Source organism: Drosophila montana, unplaced genomic scaffold (genome assembly GCF_035044405.1).
Source record: "Drosophila montana isolate Dmon_TW-CO22-7 unplaced genomic scaffold, ASM3504440v1 contig_2127_1, whole genome shotgun sequence".
In the NCBI taxonomy this organism is placed as follows: domain Eukaryota; kingdom Metazoa; phylum Arthropoda; class Insecta; order Diptera; family Drosophilidae; genus Drosophila; species Drosophila montana.
In genome coordinates, this window is record NW_026997035.1 from 8,290 (window position 1) to 31,847 (window position 23,558).

Genomic DNA, 23,558 nt, shown 5'->3' on the forward strand with positions numbered 1-23,558 from the left:
TCTGCCGCTTTGTATGGCACACATTCGACTTTCACTTTTCGGCTGCCAAATGGCTATTTGGGCATTTTGTGGGCCATTTTGGCTGACTGCGCTTTAAATTTATGTTGATTGCTCTAGTTTGTTTTTGGCTAAATGTTGTTAAATTGTTTTCCGCTTAAATGACATGCATTTGACAAATGATTAGGCCTAGTTTGTGGTCGCAATGCTAACCTCGACCTATTATACAAATGCATAACCAAATGGTAAAGGAAATAGATTTTAAATGAATGTCAAATAGCTCTGATTTTTTTTTTGATTTGATTTTAGAAATGTCAATAAATTAGAATTGAAGTGAGATGTAAAATAATTTATGCTTACGTATACGCTAAGCTTCAAATAAATATATTTTACTATTAAAAAAATTTAAATATTTAATTTGAATTAAAGAAATGACTCGTAGAATAACATAACTTAAAAAAAGAAACAATTTTCGATTTTAATAAAATAGTTTACTTTTTGATTTTTCTGTTTTATAGCACTTCAGAAATCACACAATTATGATCTGCTATCAACTTTATCGAAAAAAAACTCAGGTAATATATCTTTACTTTGAAAATCAATATGTGGTATCTGCATAGATCTTTGACTTATCTCAAAACATAAATACTTTCACTACCCTTGCTGCCCGCTTGGGTGCCCTGCAACATTGTTGCACTTTATTCGCGGAACCATAAAACATGAAAAACTAAACCCGCCAAAAATCTCGGACAATGTCAATAACGAAATAAATACTAATAAAGTCTGGGCTCATGAGTCCCGCAACGAGTGTCCCTTTTGTGTGTACTACATAAATTTCAATATTTATAGCCAGAAGCGAAAAACGGCGATTGCTACCGAAAGGGCACAGAATCAAAGAGCTGCCATCTCGTATATGTTTCCCTTGTGTTGTTATTTTCGATTTTTTTGTTTTTGTTCATCTTACTTTTGGGTAGGCGTATGACAGGCAGGGCCGCTGGGGGCGTAACCCAAATAGAGGCGTGCGCGGCATGCGCCGTTTTACTCTTTAGAGTCGCCAGTAAATATACGACTTTCATTTCTATGTAACTAACGGCCGGACAGGGACAGGGCAGCTCGCGCCTCGAAAATGGCATATGCTATGTGGCTCTATGTGGGAACCGGGTTCTGCTGATCCTGCTACAGGACCTGGTTGGGCATCATAAATCGCTGCGACATAAATTCAGTGCAGTTTTGACATGGTTGCTGCCTACCTACCTACCTGGTTGCAGGCACCTGACACAAGAATTGTATTTGGCTGTTGTTGGTATTTCGCACGCTAATCTCTGTAAACAAATCACTAGAGCGCACGGATGCGTGGTGGGCGTGTACGGGGACATGTCCTTGGGGACATGTTGTTTTAATTGCTGCCAGACGTCGCAATTTACGAGCATCAATAAAGTGTCAACTTTTGTTTTGACTGCAGAACGTATAGAGAGAGGCGAATAAAAAAAGCGGCTTCTGGTTGTTGTAAATCATCCGCGTGACTTTCCTGGAAAACTAGTCGGAAGGCAAAAGCCGCTACAGTTAGCACTCTGCTAGGGTCTCTCTTGAAATGGGCACTGGAACTGCAGCAGATGCTTAACTTGGTCCAGACATGCAAGCCAGGCCCCCGGCCAGGCGGACGTTGTTGGTTTTTTGTTTTAGGTATTTGCATTTCAATTGAAGCGAGTAATTAATGTATCGCATATCTGTAGAATTTTAATTGCCAAGTCAATGCACTCGCCACTCGCAGATGCATCATTCGTTTCAGTAACACTAGACAGCAAATTAGGGGAAATGTAGAAAAAACTTTTTGAATTAAAATTTGGAAATTATCCGAATATGTAAAATATTTAAAAAAGTATACTTTCAATTTAATTATTTATATTAATTATATTATTTATAAAGAACATGAAAAAAGAAAATATCTAAGCTGCAAGTCTTAAAACGTCCCATCTAACTTAAATATAATATATAAAAAAATATAATATATATAAAACTTAGCATTTAAAAATTCGAATTAATAGAGCTTTTCAGATTTATAGCAGAAATTCATCAAAATAACTTTTTTAAAATCAATTAAATGGTTTGAGATGAAAAAATGTGTTTATTAATATAAGGAAATTTCGTTTAATTTATGAATTAAATTTTAAAAATAATTTACAAAACAGCTATAATTTATTATATATATTATACATTTTAAAATATATTGTTTCATTGCTTCAATGCTTTATGAATACGCTTTCTATTTTGACAAGTACTCAAGCCAGGGTTACATCAGGTCAACAACAACTGTTCATATAATATTAGAATTTGTTTCATGGTGTAATAGGCGCGCGTGTGGCCTCGTCACGTAGCCTACTCAAAACTTAAGCCTCCAAATGGCAGCTGGGCTGGGCAACAACAATTAAAATCTAAAAGGGTTCTCGTTTTTTTTTTTCTCTCTATATACAATTTTCGCAGTAATCTAACAAAAACCACAAGCGGACCACAAGCAGGCCTCATGACCAAAATCCTCATCTCGAATCGCTAGCAACGAGCGTTGCGAATGCCCAATGCATATTCTATGCCATATTTCTCTAGCTCGCAACAGGGTAACAAGCCAGCAAAAATGAAAAGAATACAACAAAACTGGAACCAAAAATAAAAAAGAAGAGAAATAGAAAACAAATGCTTGAAGTGGCTGCTGTTGCTGCACGTGATGATTGCATCATTGTGTCAGCTTAGTACGTGCCCCACAACGCTCGCTCGTCACATAAAAAATGACACAAAATTCTCGGCATTTGCTGCAATATAAACTTTTGCATGCTGTCGACAGATGCTTGTTTGGCAAAAAAAAAAAAAAAAATAAAAAAAATCAGAAACAGAAACAGCAAAAAAAAAAAATTGGAAGAATAATATACCGCAAATTTATGTTTACCAAAACTTGTGGTTAGCTCTGTGCCGCTTGAGCCGAGCACAATCCAAGAATTTGACACTTGCGCTCTGGGATTGAGGCTAGCAAATAGTCAAATCCAAATGCAATAATTTTAGAGTGCGGTTTTACAATTGGGGTTGGATCAGATATAGTCTCTGAATATGGCTATCAAGTCAGAGTATGACATGAGAAAACAGCAGTCAGAGACAAAAGCAAGATTTATACCACTGTTATAAGCGAAAATAAAGTGCGCAAATGCTCCTCCATGGTCACTTAGTGAAAGCATATTCGAGTGTTGCGCTGCGCACCAACACTTTTAGGAGATGCATTTTCTAAAAATATTCAAGTTAGGATACTGTTTGTTTAACTAGAATACAAATACAAATATTAACACATACTTGTTTGCTCCAATGTCACATATTGCAATAAACTGCGCTTGTGCCCTCCATGGTCACATAGTGAAAGAAAATTTATAAGTAGCACAGAGCATCAGCATTTTTAAAAGATGCTTTTTCTAATGAATATATGAGTTAGTGTAATTTTTGTTGAATTATAAAGGGAATACATAAACCATGTCATCCATGGTCACATATTGCAATGAAGTGCACATGTGTCCTCCATGGTCGCTCAGTGAGAGCATATTTGTATATACCAGAGAGTACCAGCATTTTTAGAAGATGCTAGTTCTAATAGATATATGAATTAGAAAACGAGTACATATAGTAACATATACATGTGTCCTCCATGGTCACATACTGCCCACGTCTTCCATGGTCACATATTTTAATAAAATGTACTTGTATCCTCCATGGTCAATTAGTGACAGCATATTTGTGTGTAGCACAGAGCATCAGCACGTTTATAACATGCTGGTTTTAATGAATATATGAGTTAGCATAAGTTTTGTTGAATTAGAAAGCGAATACACATAGTTACATATACATGGGTCCTCCATAGTTACAATTTTTAGCAAATGTGAATTATCCATAGAATCGAAACGTTCTAGCTTGCTTGCGTGTACTTTGCTCTGCCTGCTGCTCCACTCAATTCTGTATAGTTTTCTTTTACTTACTTTGATTTTATCAATAAGAGTTCTGACTAGCTTCAGCTTTAAATTCAATGGAGCATCATGTCGCCCTCATGTCTAGGGCCTTGTTCTGAGTCTGAGTCATATGAAAACAGAGCCACAGATCGCTTCTGAATGCCCATTGCCCGGTTGGCCAGCTGAATAGCCAATGCTGACCGATATCCGCTTTATTGTTATGCAAAATCGACCATAATTTTGGTATTATAAAAAAATATGTATAAAGTAATATTAAAAACGCATAATCAAAGAAAAAGACGGAAAATAAAAAAGCCAAACCGAAGCCTCGGCATAAACCAGGCAACTTACGCCCGGGGTTTGGGTACAAAGCCAACGCTTTATGTATACGACTTGCCTGGGTCCAAGTGCAATGTTGTTGTGCACAACAAAAGGAGGCAGAAGCAGAAGAAGAAGAAGAAGTTTCGTTTTTCTGCTTTTATAATTTATGGCAAATGCGCGCATTAAACTTCATTAGATCGAAATTTAAGGCCGAAGCGTTACGTTGATGCGCCCATTAAAATGGGAACACAAAAGTCAAACGCGGCATCGTTTAAGGCTGCTCTTTTTGTTGCCCATTACAAATGATGACAATGGGTATGATACAGTTTCAGTTTGAAGCAGAAATTTCTAGTTTTATAAATTATTTAGTTGAGTATGAAAGTGTCACGTGTAGTTATTTGTAAACCATGTTTAGATTAGATTTATTTTACTTTTTGTATTATTCATGATTTGAAAAGTTCAGTTAATATTCTTAAAAGTAGATCTGCAAGATTATTACCATGAAATTTATTGGGTTTTTGCATCAAGAAACAGCTAAAATGTATTCAATAGTTGGATAATTTGATTGCCGTTTCCCGTTGAGAATTATTTAGCAATCGCATTCTTGGAAACTATGCCGTAGGTCAAAAAATACCTATGTACAGGGTATCTCATATGCGATCAGTCTTGATTGAGTCTTGCAACTTTTTTGTTTGCAATTAGTTCGGTAGAAGTTCAATGACAGCGGCCGCATGGAAAAAAAAAATACAACTGGAAACTGGACTACAAGTTCATTGAAGCTGGAGCTGAGACTGCGGCCAATACGAGGAATTATCACATAAATTTATTTTTAAAGAAACGCCGAAAGAAATGCACCACCAACTGCGTCATTGTTGGCGGTTGCATTTGTCAAGCGGCAGCCGTTGAGCAACTTGCACACAGCGTGTGTGCCTCCTGGCCCCCCTGTCCCCTGCTCAATGCTCCCCCTTTAAATATTTTGGTATTTTATGTGCAACACCCACCCAAAGAGAGTCGCCGAGAGTTGTGGCCCCCCTTTCAATGTTTTTTTCTGTAGATTTCTCAGCCATGTGTAAACATTTGCCGCCAAGTCAAAACTAATTTTGTAGCTGCTGCTGCTGCGTGGGCCTTGAGGCAAGTGCAAACGTGATGATGCATTTGCTGATGATCATGATCAGCAGCTAGTTGATGATCAGATGTGTGTGATTGTAAGCGCTCTTCACGCCACTTTGATGAAAGCGCATTTGGTGTCTGCGCTGAAAGTGTCATAAATTTCAATGTCGTATGCAAAGTGCAGCTTCAGATGTGTTGCGTTTGCTCTGATGCGGGACGCAACCACTCAAGAGATGGCAACACTTGGTGGCTGCCATAGAAATTGTTCACGCCTAACAAAACACGCGCATCAGTCGACCTTGACCAACGCACGCCGTGAAGCGCACCATAAAACTCAATTGACAACAAACATTTTTGGCTTGCATATTTTCTGGAAAATTTTTGGGCATAGATAAGCAGAGGTACGACACCTCCTGGTCAGCGTGTGTCGCGACGCGTAAATGAGTGTCCTGGCTAAAACCAGGTACTATAATCCATAGACAATTTTTCATGCTCGTGTTTGCTGACGTTTTGACTTAGCCGGAACTGCAGTGGCCAAGGACGAGGTGAAAGGCCATTGAATGGCCATAAATCAGGCAATGGCGCGTGCCCTTTTCTAATACCTGTTGCAACAAGTGTAACAAGTGTAAAATTAGCAGCCATTTTGCAAATTTTGCAGTTGAAAAATAAAAAACAAAGAACTGGACTCCAGACGTTGCCAGAACACAAATCAAGTGTAGCCAACCTTGGGAGCCGCTGCTTTGGATATAAGAGCCATCGGGTTCAGCGCGTAAATTGTGGCAGACACTTAAGAGCCGAGACAAGATTAAATGTTAAATTACGTTAAGGCCAACGCAGATAAGCCAAGTGCTGCGACGGTGTCCAGAAGAGATGCAGTTCAGTTCCACAGTATCGCCAATTCCAGACAACGAGGAGTGGTCCGCTGTGTCCGTGTTCGGGGCCAAGGTGATAATGATAAGGAAATGAAATCGAGTTAAGTTTCGCGACCAACGCAATCTCTAAATGAGAATGAGAATGCGAACGCGAATGAGTGCACTATCTGGCCGCGTATAAAGTATGGTAACTGATGCGTAACATAAATTATCAATGCACAGTGGGACTTAATATACAAAATATATATTGTTCAAATATGTATACATTTCAAAGAGTATGTCCCGATCAAAAAAACAACGACATCGAAAAGTTTACGACATTTTTCTGTCGGTTCGTTTTGAAGCGAAAGTGTGCACTAGACAGGCTTGTGAAATTTACGAACTCCAAAGTGGTAAGAGTTGTGGCCAAATTTGTTAACCATGTATATATCATTTGCGATCATGACGACATCAGCCTGCGTAGCTTAGATGTCTGAGCATCCGACTAGTAAGTAAGAATTTACTGGTGCAAATTTAGCATAAATGTTTTATTTTAATATTTATCCATTTAAAGCGAATTGCATAGACGCGTAGAGGGAAATTCTGCCGCTCACTTTCTGCTAGTTGCAAACATGCAAAGTAATACTCTTTGAAGATAAACTTCTAAGCAATATTAAGGTAATATATTAAAACTGGATTGAATTTTAAAATTTATCATTTTTATGCGATAAACAACATCAACCTACCTGAGAAGTCCCGTAAAAAAATAATTCAACACAAAAAAAAAATATGAAAATTTAGATCAATATATATCAACATCAATATATTAATTCAAATTAATTATATTTTTAAATATATTTAATTTGAATTTTGTTGATATTGTTGTTATTTATTTTTTATTTTGTTATATTGTTATTTTATTTATTTTTTGTTTCCTACCATATTGTTTCTTGACAGTAACAAGTTTTACTTTTATTTTATTATTTAACTTGGGAAATACCTTATCCAACCCATTGTTCTTCAGTACTGTTAACTGTCGTTTCCTGATTGTCTCTATAGAGATACACTTAAGTGTGTTTGTGTGTATGTGTGTGTGTGTGTGGTACACACTTGAGACTTGCCCATGGCATAGCCTGTTGCTGGTGTGTTTGCAGCCAGACTTGACCCCAGCCAATTGACTGATAAGAGTAATTGATTTTTGCAATTATTTTTAGCATAGCTCAAAAAATGCTTTAAAAATGTGTCAAATGGCAGCGCTGGCAACGCCAACGACCTCATAATTTTTATGATTAGTGGGCATTGCTTGTTAGTGGGCAGCATCATAGCCGTGAGTCGCAAGCTGGGAGTCGCAACGGCGGCGGCAGCGGCGTCGGCAACATCATCAGCAGCGGCGCATCAGCAACACGTACGCACACTTCTCACACAAGCCAGCAGATGCGACGAGCAGAGGCAACTCTGGCAAAAAGGACCGCCGCGCCGACGTTCCGTGATAAATTGCAATGATAGCAAAAGTACTTGGCTCTGTTGCTGTGGCTGTGGCTGTTGCTGTTGCCGAAACAGAATAAAACGAAACATTTTGGCAGACGTGTCCACCAGGCAGTCAGGCAGCAGCAACAGAAAAATTAACCGCCGGCAACAGCAAGTCGGGCGGGGGGACTTTGGGGCGCTACGTGTTGCATGTAAACCAGTCAGTCAGAGCCCAAAAGATGATATATCCAAAAATTCCATATAATGACTGCCAGGCAACAACAGCAACTGTTGCTGGTCAGCAGCAATAACGGCAAGTAAGCAACGCGCATTAGAAGTTGCAACAGCAGCAGCGGCAGCAAAGGAACAAAAAAAGTTAAGAAAATAAGGAAAATACCCAACTAGCCCAGACATGGGAACTATTTTCACGCTCAGTTGCAATCTGTCAATGCCGTTCGCCACACCGCGGCAACAGCAACGCGCACGACACCTTTTTGTGGCCTGTTGTGCAGAGAGCTTGAAGTTGCTGCAACGCCCCGGCACGCTGGCCAGGCAGACACTGACACACAGCCACCGACACACAGACACGGCCACAGCCACAGTCGCGATGCGCTGATATATCAAAGCCGAACCATCATCATCTTATTAAAGAGTGCCAACTTAATTTGCTTGGCCATGTTGCTAGACAAGTTGTTGTCGGGGTGTTGCTGATGCTGTTGCAAGTTGCCGTGTTGCCGTTGCACTAAGGCACTGTTGTGCTGGTCGCCTAGGTGTTACTGAGGGGCGTTACTCTAAACAGTTAGAAACGAGCAAAACAGGCTACGTTTTCAGCAACGAATCTTTTATATGCTTTCGATCAATTTTTATATGAAATTAATCACATGCAAAATATTTTTTTGCTGTATTTTCCTTTTTTATGAATTGAGTTATTAAGTAAAATACATAAAATTACAACAAAAAAAATTGCATAAAAAGTTGAAATGAAAACATTAGAATTGAAGACAATTAAATTTATAATTTAATAAAATGTAGATATCATAAATAAATATAATATATTTTCATTTTTAATGATATTAATTTATATATCTATTTATTTTTTATTAATTAGTTCAAATAAAAAAAACATTAATAGATTTGATAAATTAAATAAATAATATTCATTAATTTTAAACGTAAAACAAGTATAAAAATCCAATTAGAAATCAATTATTATACAAATCTTTAAAAAAGATATACAACAAATACAAAAAGATAATAAGCAGCGAAAAATATATTTAAAAACATATATTTATATATATAAAACATATATATGAAATCTTACGACTTCTACTTTAGTTAATACGCTCTTCGTTTAGATACTCTACAATATTTTTAAACTTCATAAGTAGAATACTGTCAGTTGGTGCGTCTGCCTGAGGTTTGCCAAAAAAAGGACAAGAAACATGCCACAAATAAAAGCGCTTTTGCAACAGCTGAATTTGAGCTTCATTTTCAGCTAGAACTTCTGCTTGGGCTTTGTGTCTGCTGTGGCTGTCGGCACTCAACACCTTTTGGGCTGCCGTTAGCTCAACGCTATAATTAATAGATTATCATCGACAACATTTTAAATTCGCATTACATTTTTTCTTTCTTTTTTGTCTGCTGCCAGCGCGCCAAATTGCAGTGCCAAAGTGGAAAATGGCAGAGTTCTACACAAAGTTTTCCATATTTTTCTAATGCTCAGCAGAAAATATTCTATTGACTGCTGCTCGCTTTGGTCACATACGCGGAAGTGATTTTTCCACTCCAATGACGTCGTCTCCACTTTGTTGTTATTGCAGTTGATGTTGCTGTTGTTGTTGTTGTAGTGCAACAAGTTGCAGGTTACGTTTTGGGGGTGTCGGTTGTTCGCTCACGTGCTTTAACCGGCCCGCAAAAAAAGAAAATCGTAAAATAAAACTTAGTTGAAGATATTGCCGCATTTTTCTATGCTGTTGCTGATAGACAAGATCAATGTTAGAGTTTTTGTTGTTGTTGTTGATGCTTGTTGCTTTTTAGTTAGTCAGTGGGTTTCGATTACAAGAAAAACTGTTCTTTTGCAACGCCCTTGGAACGAATTTCACTTCGCTGTGGCCATTTATGTGTGAAATTTGTTCATAAAGTCGATTGGCTGATTTATTAGTAAAAGCTTTCGACAATCAGCCCAAGATTTTCAATAAGTTATTGTGCTTAGCACTAAATAATTGGAATAAATATTAAAATAGATGTTTAAATCGATTTAAACAAGACTTGAAAATATCAAAAATGGCTTTGTAATTTTTATAAGAGTTTCCTGCTCTCCAAATATGTTAACTCATAAACCCGCCAATATTTTTATTTGTTGTAGTATTAAATATTTTGAATAATTATTAAAAAAAATAATATGCAGTTTGATTTAAATAAATGTATATTAAGTATGTTATACTAATTGTTAATATCATTTAAAAATATTTAATACATTTTTATTCTATGATCGAATTTTTCTACTCTGTTTCATAAGTATTCTTTATAAACATTGAAATAAATGTTCGAGTTGATTTTAAAATTTTCTTTTATACCTTGGCAACTTGTAACATGATTTAAAACTATTTCAAATAATATTATTCTATTGTCTTAAGAAGGTTTCTGTTCTGCGGATGTCTTTAATATACTTACTCATACGCGCACATTCGTTTTGCCTAGTCATACACAATATAGTATATATGATCAGTTCATTATCCTTTTGTGCAGCTCCAAGCACCTGTCATAGCCACAATACAGACCCGTTTGTGCAGTCCAAGGTGACGGTCTTTACGCACGAGCTGCCAGCTTCAATATTTACACAAGAAATTAACGTGATTGGGCTCATTAAGCATTCGCTTTATTTACACAGAGCTCATAAAAAAGTCTCGTGTTTAATAAGCAAATATCAACACCTTGCAAAAAAAGTGTGTAGAAAATGAAGATGAACCAAAGACCGAGACTCGGATACACTTTGTGCAAAGAGTCATCTGCTTGGCTCATGCAAAGCAATCAGCAAAGAAAACAGTGACTGATGCGGCGGCTGATGACGCTGCTGATGAGTTGAGTAAATATAATTTTTCAAGATCAATGTTTATTTGTACAGCGTAGGCCAAAAATGCATTATTGGCAGCACAGTGAGGGCAGAGGTAGAGGGACAGGAAAGTGGCACCTACAGCAGCAGAACCAAACCTTAAAAAAAAAAAACAAACAATGGTCCAAGCTTCAGACACGCAATTGCAATTAATGGGAAGTAACCAAAAACCAATGGATGTCCCGAGACGCCGTCAAGTGTGCCGTGGAAGACGCACGCACACACACACACACACAGGCATACACATATGAAGTGGCAAGTTGGAAGTTGAAGTTGAGCTCTGTGACGTCTATGCCGCAGTGTCTCGGGCTCAGTCTCCATCGCCGTCGCCGTCTCAGCCTTTGCCTCAAGATGTTGTGATGAAGTTTTTCACTTCAAGTGCTTTGGCAACTTGACGACGCGACGTCGCCACAGCAGCCACAAAAAATTAAGACGTCAAGCGACGTCAATTGCTGACCAAAAAGGCCTCGAAAAACGGAAGAATGTCTACGAAATATAAACAAGCATTGATGACGACTTTGACTATGAGCAACGGGGCGACTGTCACGAACGGCTCAACACTCAATGCTCCAACAAGTCACTGGCAAGTTCAATGGCCAAGGATATGCCACAGACAATAACAATTGCGTGACACATGCAGCAGCAGGCAACAATATGAGATGCCGATTAGACTGCCGCTGCTCCCCGCTTCCCATCTCTCAATCGCTCTTCCTCGCTCTCTCTCTCTCTCTCTCTCTCTCTCTAACCAAAAGCTAAATGCTGAAATCGATGCCCCAACCTCAGCACGCATGTTCATAAAAACGCTAAATGCATATTGGCAAAATAATGATGACAGTTGGCTAACTAAGCCAGACAGTCAGGCAATGTGGCAAGTCAATTTACAACAACAATAACCGTAAGAGCAGCAACACTTTTGCAGCAAGACATTTTACAAATTAAGATGCAAACATAGACCAGATAGAAAAACAGGAAGAGAGACAGTCATTATTATTATAAACATGCTCAAATAAACGATGGCCAGCAAAATTTTTGAGCTTTGCAAAATTAAATTCCTATTTTATTTCAATTGAAACTTTGCTTAGTTATTTAACTTTTTTCAATGAAAAAAATTCCTACACGTTTATTCGCTTGAATATTAAATAGGAAACAATTATATATTTAATATAATTACAGGAATCAACCGAGTTTCTTAAATTGAAGATTATTTTATACATTTTTATGTAGTATCCATTGTATCTCTCATTATTCCCTAGTTGAAAATTATTCATAATTTTAATAAAGTTTCTGCAAGTTTTTCTAAGTAGCTTTTGTCAAACTCATGTTCCGCACGTTCATGTTCTGTAGCTTATTATTTTGTTGGACAGTGTGATTGCCTGCAACTTATGTCACATTACCACAAGCGATGACAATGCTATTGCTGAGAATTGGGTCAGTCAGCGCTCATGTCAACATGTTGCAAGTTGTAAGTAGTTGTGCTTGCAATGCCACATGTTGCTCGGCCAGGAAATACAGGAAGGGGGCGTTCAAGGTAAAGGCGGGGCTAGACTGTGACAACTCGCAAACTAAACTAAGCTGCATCTTAATGACAAGACAAAACACACATTTGAAAGTGTGTGTGTGCAACAACAATAGCAATTGTCTCATTAGCGTAACAGAACACAAGGTTCCTCAGCTATACCTGCCCCCTCGTCCACGTGAGGCAAGCTTCATGTTTTGTTAGGATACATATTGCAGTTGGTAATTAATTTGCGACTCGCAATGATTTCTCCGCATTGTTTCGCACTGAGCACATTTGCATAATTGTTTCACATGGTTCGGCTGTTGCCTGTTGCCAGTTGGCAGTTGCCTCACGTAGGTGTTGAAAACTGTGGCAGTCGCTGCTCGTTGGCCAATTTTTTATTTGTTTCTTACTTTTCCAGTTTTGTACGCTATCTATGGCTAATTTTGCAATTGCCGCTCGTAACTAGCCGCGATTAATCAGCCGGCCAGCAGCAACTACAGCCAATGGCATAAATGAATTACTCACATGAGCCGCGCCCGCAATTCGCAATCTAAACAAATGCAACTCAGTTAACCAAGCAGCCAACCCCTTCTGCCCACTGCTTAACACACACCCCGACCCCCTTCACACATCCTGACCACCTTTATTTGTTTAGGCCAGCAATTTTTCTCGCATTTCGCAGTATAATTGATCATGTTTTTGGTTTTTGGTATCTGGGCTATTTGGCCTCACACAATTGTCTGCTCATAAATTTTGCGTTTTTCGCCCAACAGGAAATTATGCCAGACCAAATGGAGTTTTTGTTGTTGTTCTGTTTTTGCATCTGGCCAGATTGCAGTTTTTTCTTTTTTTATTAAAATTTTTTTATTGCCCAACACAAGAGACTTCCAATGAATATTAAATGGAGCTCGCTATCGGAATTGGCACATCGAACCAAATTAACTGCATTTGAGTGAAGTGCACAAATAAACATTAAATGATGTGGCTTTGGGAATATTATATTTCTGATATAAGTTTAAAAGCGCGTAAGAATTTTTCACAGAGGATATTTGCATTGAAGCACTTTTAAAGTTAGATCAAAGCTTTTCAATTAAATTAAATTAATATTTTTTTATAAATCTGTAATACTGTCTTAAGTATTTATGTAAAACACATTCTTCTTGTAATATTTTTAAAAGTTTCGTTCATAAAACACCTTTTTGCTCTATTATTTATATTTTTAAAAAATCAAAAGTTTCAAAGCGGATCAGTTTTCTATTTGACAAAAAGTTTATAATCCAATCAAACCTGATAAAACAAATTCATAACATATTTTAATTGGTATTCACTGTGCAATATATGAACTCATTTAAAACAAATCGCAGCCTTCAATTATGCTCAATTATTGGATGCGCAAAAAAAAAAGAATTAGTTTTATGTAGTTGCCGTTGGCTTTTAATTAACATTGCAACCTATGCTCTGCACTTATAAAAAATGTAAATTTTTTTCACAATTTTATTTATATTGCAGCGTTAACCAGTTTTCCACATGGCCAACTGCACCACTTTGTACATATGTGAGTTGCATGTGTGTGTGGGTGAGGGGGTGTGCGGTCTTCAAACTGCATAAAGCCCACATATGGTTTGGAGTGCGTGATATATATTCGTTTTCCCATTAGTTGCAAGCGTATTACAACAAAAAGTTTAGTTTTCGGTCTTAGTTTTATTTTTTTTAAATATTTTTTGCCTGCAATTAATTTTAGCTTTATTTTGGCTTTTTCTTTGCTTTTTTTTTTATTATTTTTTTTCGCTTGCAGCTGCATATGAAAATTAATAATTTGTTTTTATTGAACCCGTCCGCGTCGCGCATTTTGTGCTGATTTATAAACTTTCGTGTGGCATGAAAATGAATTCCATTCAATTTCATTGAGTGCTGAAAAGTGAATGCAAATAATTTCAGCGCTTTGACTCATTAACGCAACGGGGAGTATTCATTAACATTTGCTCTGTGTGAATTATGAATAGTTTAATACTTTTTCAGCGCTTTGTTAAGTATTTATTTTTTGTTGTTTTTTTTTCCTATTTTTTAAATTTGGTTTTTGTGCTTTTGGCTATACAATTCCGTCAAAACGTGCTGAAGGTGTGGTCCGCATCTCTGGCGCTTAACTGACCGCCATAATAAAAACAGTAATAATAATTTGTTGTTGGTTTTTTTGTTGATATTCTTATTTAATAATGAAATGTGATTGAAGCAGCTGCACGACCACGACGTGACCCATTTTTGAATGGCCGAAACGCGCTCTCGAAGGCAACTAAAAAACTATAAAACTGCATTCAACTAGAGAAGGTTATAAAGTAATTCACACGAAAAATATACTTAAAAATATTAAATAAAATATAATATCTTTTAGAAGTAATTTGCTCAAAAAATATACTTAATTATCATAATGCGAAAGAAAAATATACAATCTTCTATAAATATTTGATGCGTTCAAGATTTTATAATAACTAAAAAATATCAACAACTATTGTAAATATATTGTATTTAAATATATTTGATAACGTTTTTTCTTTAGTATCATATTATATATCCAAACTAATTTCCCAAGCGACTTCAAATGAAAAAGTCTGTTGCACCTTTTATTTTTGGTTGATTTAATCCCATTAGGAGATTGGCAGCGCATAGGCAAAAATTGTATAGGAGTTTCTATGATTGTTGACGTTTTTTGTGTGTTTTCACCTTTTCGTTAGACAAACATATTGCAGATGCGAATGCCGAGACATAAGCAATTTGCACACTTAAAATTTTCCAACACGCACCTCCTAAGGTGTGCCTGTGTCTGTGCTTGTGTGTGTTGGTGCCCCAAAAGGATTTTCACGCTCCGCGTTTGTCCTGCTGGCATTTCGTTCCAGGCCCGGTGAGGGTGACACGCATTTCAAATTGGATTTGGCCGAAACCGAGACGTTGCTTTCAGTTAGTTGTTGGCCAACTGGCAGCGAGTATAATTTTTTGGCAGCTGGCTTGGCCCGGCAAACACATTGGACAAATACTCGCCTAGAGCTAGGCCAATTCGCGTTGCTAAATTCTGTTTGCCAGGCAGACAATTTGCAGCTGTAGAGGTGATAATAAAACTGAGCTAAATTGTAGTTACAAATTAAGCAACACTTTCATACCTGAATTTCCGAGTCGCTTGTGTGTGCTCATTAAATCATTTGTTTTTTATTTTTAGTTTGATTTTTTTGCTTTTTATCCGCAACTAATGAACTTTTATTTGATGGCCCGGCCCTATGTAGGCCTGAGATTTACGCGATTTTGATAGCAGTCGCAGTTCAGATTTTGGCCAGGCCCCCTAAAAACCAACACAAAGCAGCTCATGCTGCGCTTTTGCTCAATACTTAACCTGGTTTTACTTTTAATTAAACAAACCAACAGACAGCAATAACAACAACAGCAACGACCACAACAACATTTGTTGAGCGCACAAACCGCGTTTAATTTGAGTCCATAAAAAAAATCAACTCTTTGACTCGCTGGGGCGTCAAAGAAAGTTGAAAAAGTTTTTGTCGACCTCCCAGTTGCCATGCCCCCAACTCTATCGCTTTTATCTATGACTCTCTGCCCATATTATGTCTAACTGATAATGTTAATGATAGCCTTTAAAATCATTTTACGTTCCAACAAAGTTGTGGCTTGTTGTCAGCTAGCAATTTTTGTGGCCTCAACGCGTTGCGTCCATCATAAAAATCGAATTTGAGTTTAATTTTAATTTTTATTACAAGTTTTACTTTCGTGAATGAATTGCGGTGTGCCGCCAAGCGACACCAGCAAAGCCCATCAAAGCCCATCAAATTACTATCCTAAGCGATAAGATCCAACATGCAACAAGCGAAAGCACTTTGAGGGCTAAGCTTTTCGATTTGATTTACGATATCATATGAAGTTTGTAAAGTATCAAACATGGTCTATATTTAAGTGTGAAAGAAGTTAACTGAAAGGGATTAACAGAGAACTGATACAGAATTTGGGTATTATGGCCTTGGCTTCTATCTGTGCCAGTTTAAATAGATTCTATCATAATTATTATGTATAGTAATTTTTATACTCTGAACCCATTAAAAATGGGTAAAAAGGGTACAATGTATTTGTGATAATGTATGCAACAGGCAGAAAGAAGCATCTCCGATCCCATAAAGTATATATATTCTTGATCAGCATCAATAGCCCAGTCGAGCTAGCCCTGTCCGCCTGTCCTTCTATCCATCCATCTGTCCGTATATAAGACACTAGCGGGTATAACCCGGCCTTGTCCGTGGCACGTATGTTATAAAATCAATGTTTTCAAAAAGCTTTGAAAATGATTTTGAAACTGATCGGACGGGAATCAAACAAACTTAAAATTCACAAAAAAACTTTAAAATGCATTTTCCACCCAAGGAGTTTAGATTTTGCGAAAAATGTGAAACACGTCTCAAATGATTTTTCTTATATATCTTTGGAAATAAATTTGAACACAAAACGTCATCCACCAAATCTTCGACCCCATTTGCACCTAGGAGGGATGGATTTTTCAAAAAGTGTGAAGCACCCCTCAAATAAATTTGAACATAGATCTTTGAAAATGAGTTTGGGGCCGATCGGATGGTGAACAAAAAACTTTCATACAACCGTTTTCCGCCAATTTACTACTGTTGCGGGTGGAATTTCCCAAATCGCTGAAATACGTATTCATTAAGTTCTTATGGAGAGCTTTGAAAATAAGTTTGAAGCAAATCGGACACAACTTAAAACTTCGCCCAAAAAATCTTTGAGTCGCATTCCACCCGAAAAAGTTTGGATTCTGCGAAAAGTGTGAAACACGTCTCAAATGATTTTTCTTATAGATATTTGGAAACGAATTTGAGCGCGAAACGTCACCCACCAAATCTTTGACCTCCATTTCCACCAAGGAGGAACGGATTTTACGAAAAGTGTAAAACACCCCTCAAATAAATTTGAACAAAGATCTTTGAAAATCATACAACCGTTTTCCGCCAATTTACCACTGTTGCGGGTGGAATTTCCCAAATCGCTGAAATACGTATTTATTAAGTTCTTATGTAGAGCTTTGAAAATAAGTTTGAAGCAAATCGGACACAGCTTAAAACTTCGCCCAAAAAATCTTTGAATCGCATTCCCCCCCGAAGAAGTTTGAATTCTGCGAAAAGTGAAAAACACGTCTCAAATGAATTTTCATATAGATACTTGGAAATAAATTTGAGGGCGAAACGTCACCCACCAAATTTTTAACCCCCATTTCCACCAAGGAGGGATGCATTTTCCAAAAAGCGCGAAACACCCCTCAAATGAATTTGAACAAAGACCTTTGAAAATAAATTTGAAGCCGATCGGATGGCAAACAAAAAAGTTTCATACAAACGTTTTTCGATATTTTTTCACACTTGCGGGTGGAATTTCCCTAAACCCCGTCTTAACGTGCACCTACATTACATAAGGTAACTACAGTGAAAATTTCAGCTTCCTAGCTCTTACGGTTTGGGCTGTGCGTTGATCACCAATCAGTCAGTCAGTCAGTCAGTCAGTCAGTCAGTCAGTCAGTCAGGACAAACAGTTTTATATATAGAGATATACATATTATACTCAAATTATGTACCTTTTTTTTATGGCTTGTCGGGCTTTCCCGACTAGAGTGCTCTTACTTCGAAATTCCATATATTTGTTTAATTATTAAGCAAGCAGTAAGCAGTATTAAGAAGTCAGGAATATTTAAATCATATATAGATATTTCTCTTATTCGGTAACCATTACTAGTTTTTGCAAGACAGAAATATAGAAATGTTCATTCAATTAAAAAACACATAAACGGTACACCAGAAATTTTCAAAGTTCTAGTTAAAAACATGTTAATTAATAGACTATTTATTATATTCTAATGGTCGTATCATCATTTGGACATTTTTTAGGGAGTGACTCCGGCCATGCCAATGCTGCCAGTAAATGCATCCAGTGGTTTCTAACTCATTCGTGTCTTCAACGTTACAGTCGAACCTTTTACCGTTTAGGTTGCTAAGAAAATTATTGCAAATATTAAGCATTATAAAAAGTAACAACATAATATAATAATTGATTTACCTAAACGCGCAGCTTTTATACCACCAGCTACCTTTCAACATCGAAGCACAACTCTGTTTGTTATCACTATCGTAGGTTGAAAAATTACTTCCTTTGTGGTATTCCATGGAATCACCGGCATTTCCACTGAATTTGCCAATTGAAATCAACTTGTATTTCTTTTGCTCACTTCCAATTCGAAAATCATCATATCTGGCAAAACGCATTTCATTTTCCTGATCCACCAGTTGAATGTAAAGCTCGTATCTCTGTGCGCTCGTAATTCTGTGTAGCTTTTCAAGTCCAAGCCAGAATTCTTCTTTGACGTTTCCAAAGCCATGTTTGTAATCCTGCCATGGTCGATAGAAGTCGACTTTTCCGTCAATGCGGCGTTGTATTAGGGTCCACCCAGATCCCGCCAGATTCGAATCGCATGACCCGAAAAACGGGTCCAAGCCTTCAACTTTTAATGCAAGGATTCCCGAGTAGTTCTTAAGATCAACACAACTGGTCGGGAGATGCTCAACTATTTGTTTGTATTCAACTAATTTCTCTTTAAGGCTGTTAAGTTCCACATCTTTATCAGCTGCATTCTTTTCGCATAAAGTTAGGTTTGACTCTGCTTGGAAGACGTCTGCCTCTTTAATATTTAAACTATCTTTTAAATTTGCGTTTTTGGTTGTTGTTGTCTGCAACTCTATTTCACATTTCGCAGAATTGTCATTTAGTTTTGTTAATTGTTGTGCATTGTTTTGAAGAGTTTTTGTATTAGTTTCAATAAGTTGTTCCAATTCAGCTATTTTTCTGTTTTTTATTGCGGTTTCATTGTTAACCTTTGAAAAATGCTCTAGCATTGGTTTTACGATCCGAAATGCATATGCGCCACATTGTTCCTCTAGTTTTTCGAACAACTTGCAAAGTTGACAGACATTCGTTATTTTGGTTAATTATTATCGAGTGCATGTTTTTAATTTTAGACCGATCTTCTCACTGATTCATTCTCAGTCGACGAATCTGTTGGCCAAGCCACAGGCAAAACAGCTACTAAAATCGCAAACACTTTGAAATTTATGAACATATTGCTTGGGCGTTAATTTATTTTAAAGCTCTCAAATAAATGTGGTTAATTCACGATTTAAATTGAAACTTGACTTGAACTGCATTGTTCCCGCCTTTATATAGCGTTCTGATGCAGGAATTTATGCGGTTGCTACTATCAAATGTGATTCATGAACTTATCGAATTAAAATATTAGAAATATATGGAATGCAGGAAAACTAAACAAAAACAACGTTCCAATCTAACAAATTAGAACAAAACTTAATACTTAATAAATGAATTGTAATAGAAAAAGTAGTCATATCTTCGGCACGTCGAAAATTTAATACTCTTATAGGCACTTCACTTTTGCAGATATGTAAGAATAGTGCAGCTCGAATATGCTGAGCTTGTGAAAATATCGTTGAAAACAGAATATTTTACCATATAAAATCCTACTATTCCACCTACATGTAGGGGGTATAGTTAAACTTATTAATGTCGCCTTTGGGTAAGATATCTTAATTTTCGACCGATCGTTCTTAAGTCAGCTATATGATATGGTAGTCCGATTCGGCCGGTTCCGACACATGTACTGCGTGCAACAAAAAGACGCACCTATGCACAGTTTCAAGAGAACTTCGAGGCTAGTTCGCATAGAAACAGACAGACGGACATGGCTATATTAACTCAGCTGTAGATGCTAATTTAGAATATATATACGGACGGTGATGTCTCCTTCTATGCCTTACACATTTCCAGAGAAAATTATTATACCTTCTACAAGGGTAGAAGCTATATGCAATATTTTAGATGCTATGCAGTTCTCTGAAGCATTGCTTGTTTGTTTATTTGATACAATTGTTGGTCTTTTTGATGTGTGCTATAAATAAATAAATTAAGTCAGCATCGAATTATAGCATTATATATAATCTCTTAAAGAAGCTAGTGCAGAAAACATCTGATTTTTGAGGAATTCGATTTTCCTCAACTATTTTCACAAATTATCGCAGCTGTTCCAGATTAGTGTTTTGATTCTTGGTACACTTAACTAATCGCACATCGTTAGCTGGAGAGTAACACCAATTCAGAGCTAAGCTTTAAGTAGTTGCAACATGCAACATGCGACTCGCCTCCCCATCCGCCCCACCGCCCACCAAATCACTTGAATGTTAATCTCAGCCAAATGCATTTGTAGATCAGGTTACGTTCGGGCTTCACCCACTCGACAGCGTAATTTAATGTGCGTCTATGAACGCTTTTGGCCATGATTTGGCGTACGCCATTTAATCAGAGATATCAGGCAACACCTGCCGCAGTTGGGCAGCTAGCTAGCTGCAACTGGGCTCCTGCAGCGGCAATAAACAGATAAAGTAGGAGTCGGTTCGAGGCGCTTCCTGTTCGAGAAGGTAGCCAGAGCATGGCGAGCCTTATTGGCCTTGGGTTGTCCGCCGCATGGCTTAAATCAAACTTGATGCTGCAGTTAAAGTCAATGCTTCTGCTGCTGCCACAACAGTTGCAAGTGCTGTTGGCGCAGAAAATTAATTAAGTTGACTTCTGGCAATGGCAAAGCCAGAACGCTGGACTGGTTGGCAAGCGGAAGTCGTCTGTTTTCCAACTTTATTTTTGTTTTATTTGGTTTGCCGTTGCATTTTAACCAAGTGTGTTGAAATTATGAAAAATGAACGCGTAAGCGAAACGACAACTAACGAGCACTCCACGCAGTTGCCGGCGCCAATAACAGCAACATTTCCATGCCACATCAGACGCACATGTTGCAAGTACAATTGCTGCGTAGGCGTACATACACAAATATTTTGCACATAATTGATGAATTGTTTAAGCACGCTTGATAAATGAAACTTCTCGACCACAAATAGCTGCTCAGCAACTGTGTGTGTGTGCGTGTGCGGTCGGACCCTACCAAAAATGCTCCACTAATCAGTCATTAAAGAGCCGCCCCATACACACACACCTTAAATGCCACAGTCTGGTATGCACCTCAATAATGCTGAAATGTCAACTGTCTGGGGTTATCAACGACTTTCGTATCTGTATCTCGACTTCGTATCTGCGCTTTGTTACCAACAACAACGTAAAATTCTGTCCACTAAAGTGTCACTGACAATTGGGCACAATATGACGACTGACAGTTGAAATTGATTTTGGTAAACGCTTAGCTTTAGATTACAAACCATTAACCGGCTGTCTATGGGCCATATACAGGGGCTTGGCTCGCCTCAAATCCCCCAAGACAGTTTCCCTCTGCGTCTTGGCCAACAATTGTTTGCTTAAGTTGCTTTGCGTACTTTTTGTTGCAGCTTCATGACTGGCACGAAACTTCTTACAGAAACGAATATATATGTATATAAGAAATGTAATACAAAATAGAATAATATAAAAATATAATATAAAATATATAAAAATAATTGCTGCATTTCAAAATAATGCAGAAATAGTACATAATTAAAATTTAAAATTATTATTTAAATTTAGTTTAAAAATGTTTTCAAACGAAAAAAAAAATTATTAATCTTACAAATAAAATGTAAAGTTATTTGAACAGTAAAAACAAGTAAGAGGTTCTAGTCGGGAGCTCCCGACTAGGGGATACCCTGAAGCCGCTTATCCCAACACCAAATGCAGCTCGAGTTACGCGCTCCTTTGCTTTTGTAGTAACAAAGTTAATTTAAAAAAAAAAAGTTTCCTTGACAGTGTTCGAACTCGCAACTGACCGCATTACTTGCTGCCGCCTCTACTCAACAGCCACACCAGCCAAAAAAAAAAGAAGAGTAGTTTCCTCGGTAGGGTTCGAACCAGCAACAGACCGCCCTGCTTGCCGCCGCCCCTACTCAAAAGCCACATCATTAATTGAGTTTTAATAAAAAAAAAACCTTCTAAAATAGCAATATAGAAAACAATACAATCGCAATTGCCATGCTGTTGATAAAATTCAAAGTAGACGCGCATGCATGTGTGACGCGCATGTACATGTATATAGAAATTCTTGGGATTGGCGCTTGCTGCCGCTGATACGAGGATAGCCACAACATGTTTTTTTTGTTAATTTATTTCTGTGTTTCTTTACCGATCTTGATGAAAATTTCAGCAGTAGATCTTAATGCACTATAAAATATTCGTGTATTTATGATGACAATTGCATTAAAATTGTGGCTTATATTGGTGGGCAGCATAAAATGATTTATTTACTTGATTAATAGCTTTGAGGTAGTAGCAGGAAGGTGATAGCTATAAAATGAAAGTTACTTGATATATATATATACTATTTTAGAAGTTATTATAGATGTCAAGTTTGGTGACTCTAGCTTTTAGTATTTACCAAACTTGCCCAAAAAACAGGATTTCGATATTAATTTTTATCGATTACTTGGAAATGGGGCAAGCTATCGAATATCAGAAACAAACTCGATCTGCGCATGGGCTTGGAGGACCTACAGCTAAAATTTCTATCTCTTCTGAGATCTTTGCGTTCATACATACGGACGCATGGATGGACGGACGGACGGAGAGACAGACAGACGGACATGGCTAGATCAACTCGGCTATTGATGCTGATCAAGAATATTTATACTTTATGGGGTCGGAGATGCTTCCTTCTGCCTGTTATCTACATTTACATAAAAACATTATACCCTTTTTACCCCTTTTTAATGGGTTCATGGTATAAAAATGATTAAAGAGCATATTTAAAAATTTTAATTTATTAAGGTTAAGTTTCAGCTATTAAATATAATATATTCGAAAGACTTGCAAATGTATTAAAAATAAAAGAGAAAATATTCGTATCTCTATATATATAAAACTGGTTGTCCCGACTGACTAACTGACTGCTTGGTGATCAACGCACAGGCCATACCGTAAAGGCTAGGAGCGGAAATTTTTACTGCAGTTATCTTATGTCCTAAAGGTGAACGTTAAGACGGGGTTTCGGGAAATTCCAACCGCATGTGTGGAAAAATCGCGAAAAACGTTTGTATGCAACATTTTTGTTTTCCATCCGATCGGCCTCAAACTCATTTTCAAAGATCTTTGTTCAAATTCATATGAGGGGTGTTTCACACTTTTCAAAAAATGCA

General features: G+C 37.3%; 2 long non-coding RNA genes across 2 annotated transcripts in view; one reads left to right on the plus strand and one right to left on the minus strand.

Moving 5' to 3' along the window:
• The first annotated feature begins 514 nt into the window (after window positions 1-514).
• LOC135427166 (uncharacterized) overlaps window positions 515-23,558 on the plus strand; it is a 198,976-nt gene continuing 175,932 nt past the window's right edge. Inside the window, exon 1 of the long non-coding RNA XR_010435998.1 lies at window positions 515-572. This is a non-coding gene — a long non-coding RNA (uncharacterized LOC135427166). The remainder of the gene's footprint in view (window positions 573-23,558) is intronic.
• Window positions 18,216-19,557, minus strand: LOC135427096 (uncharacterized). Its single transcript, XR_010435984.1, has 3 exons — window positions 19,415-19,557; window positions 18,445-19,334; window positions 18,216-18,378 (listed from the first exon to the last, which is right to left on the minus strand). It is a non-coding gene; the product is annotated as an uncharacterized LOC135427096 (long non-coding RNA).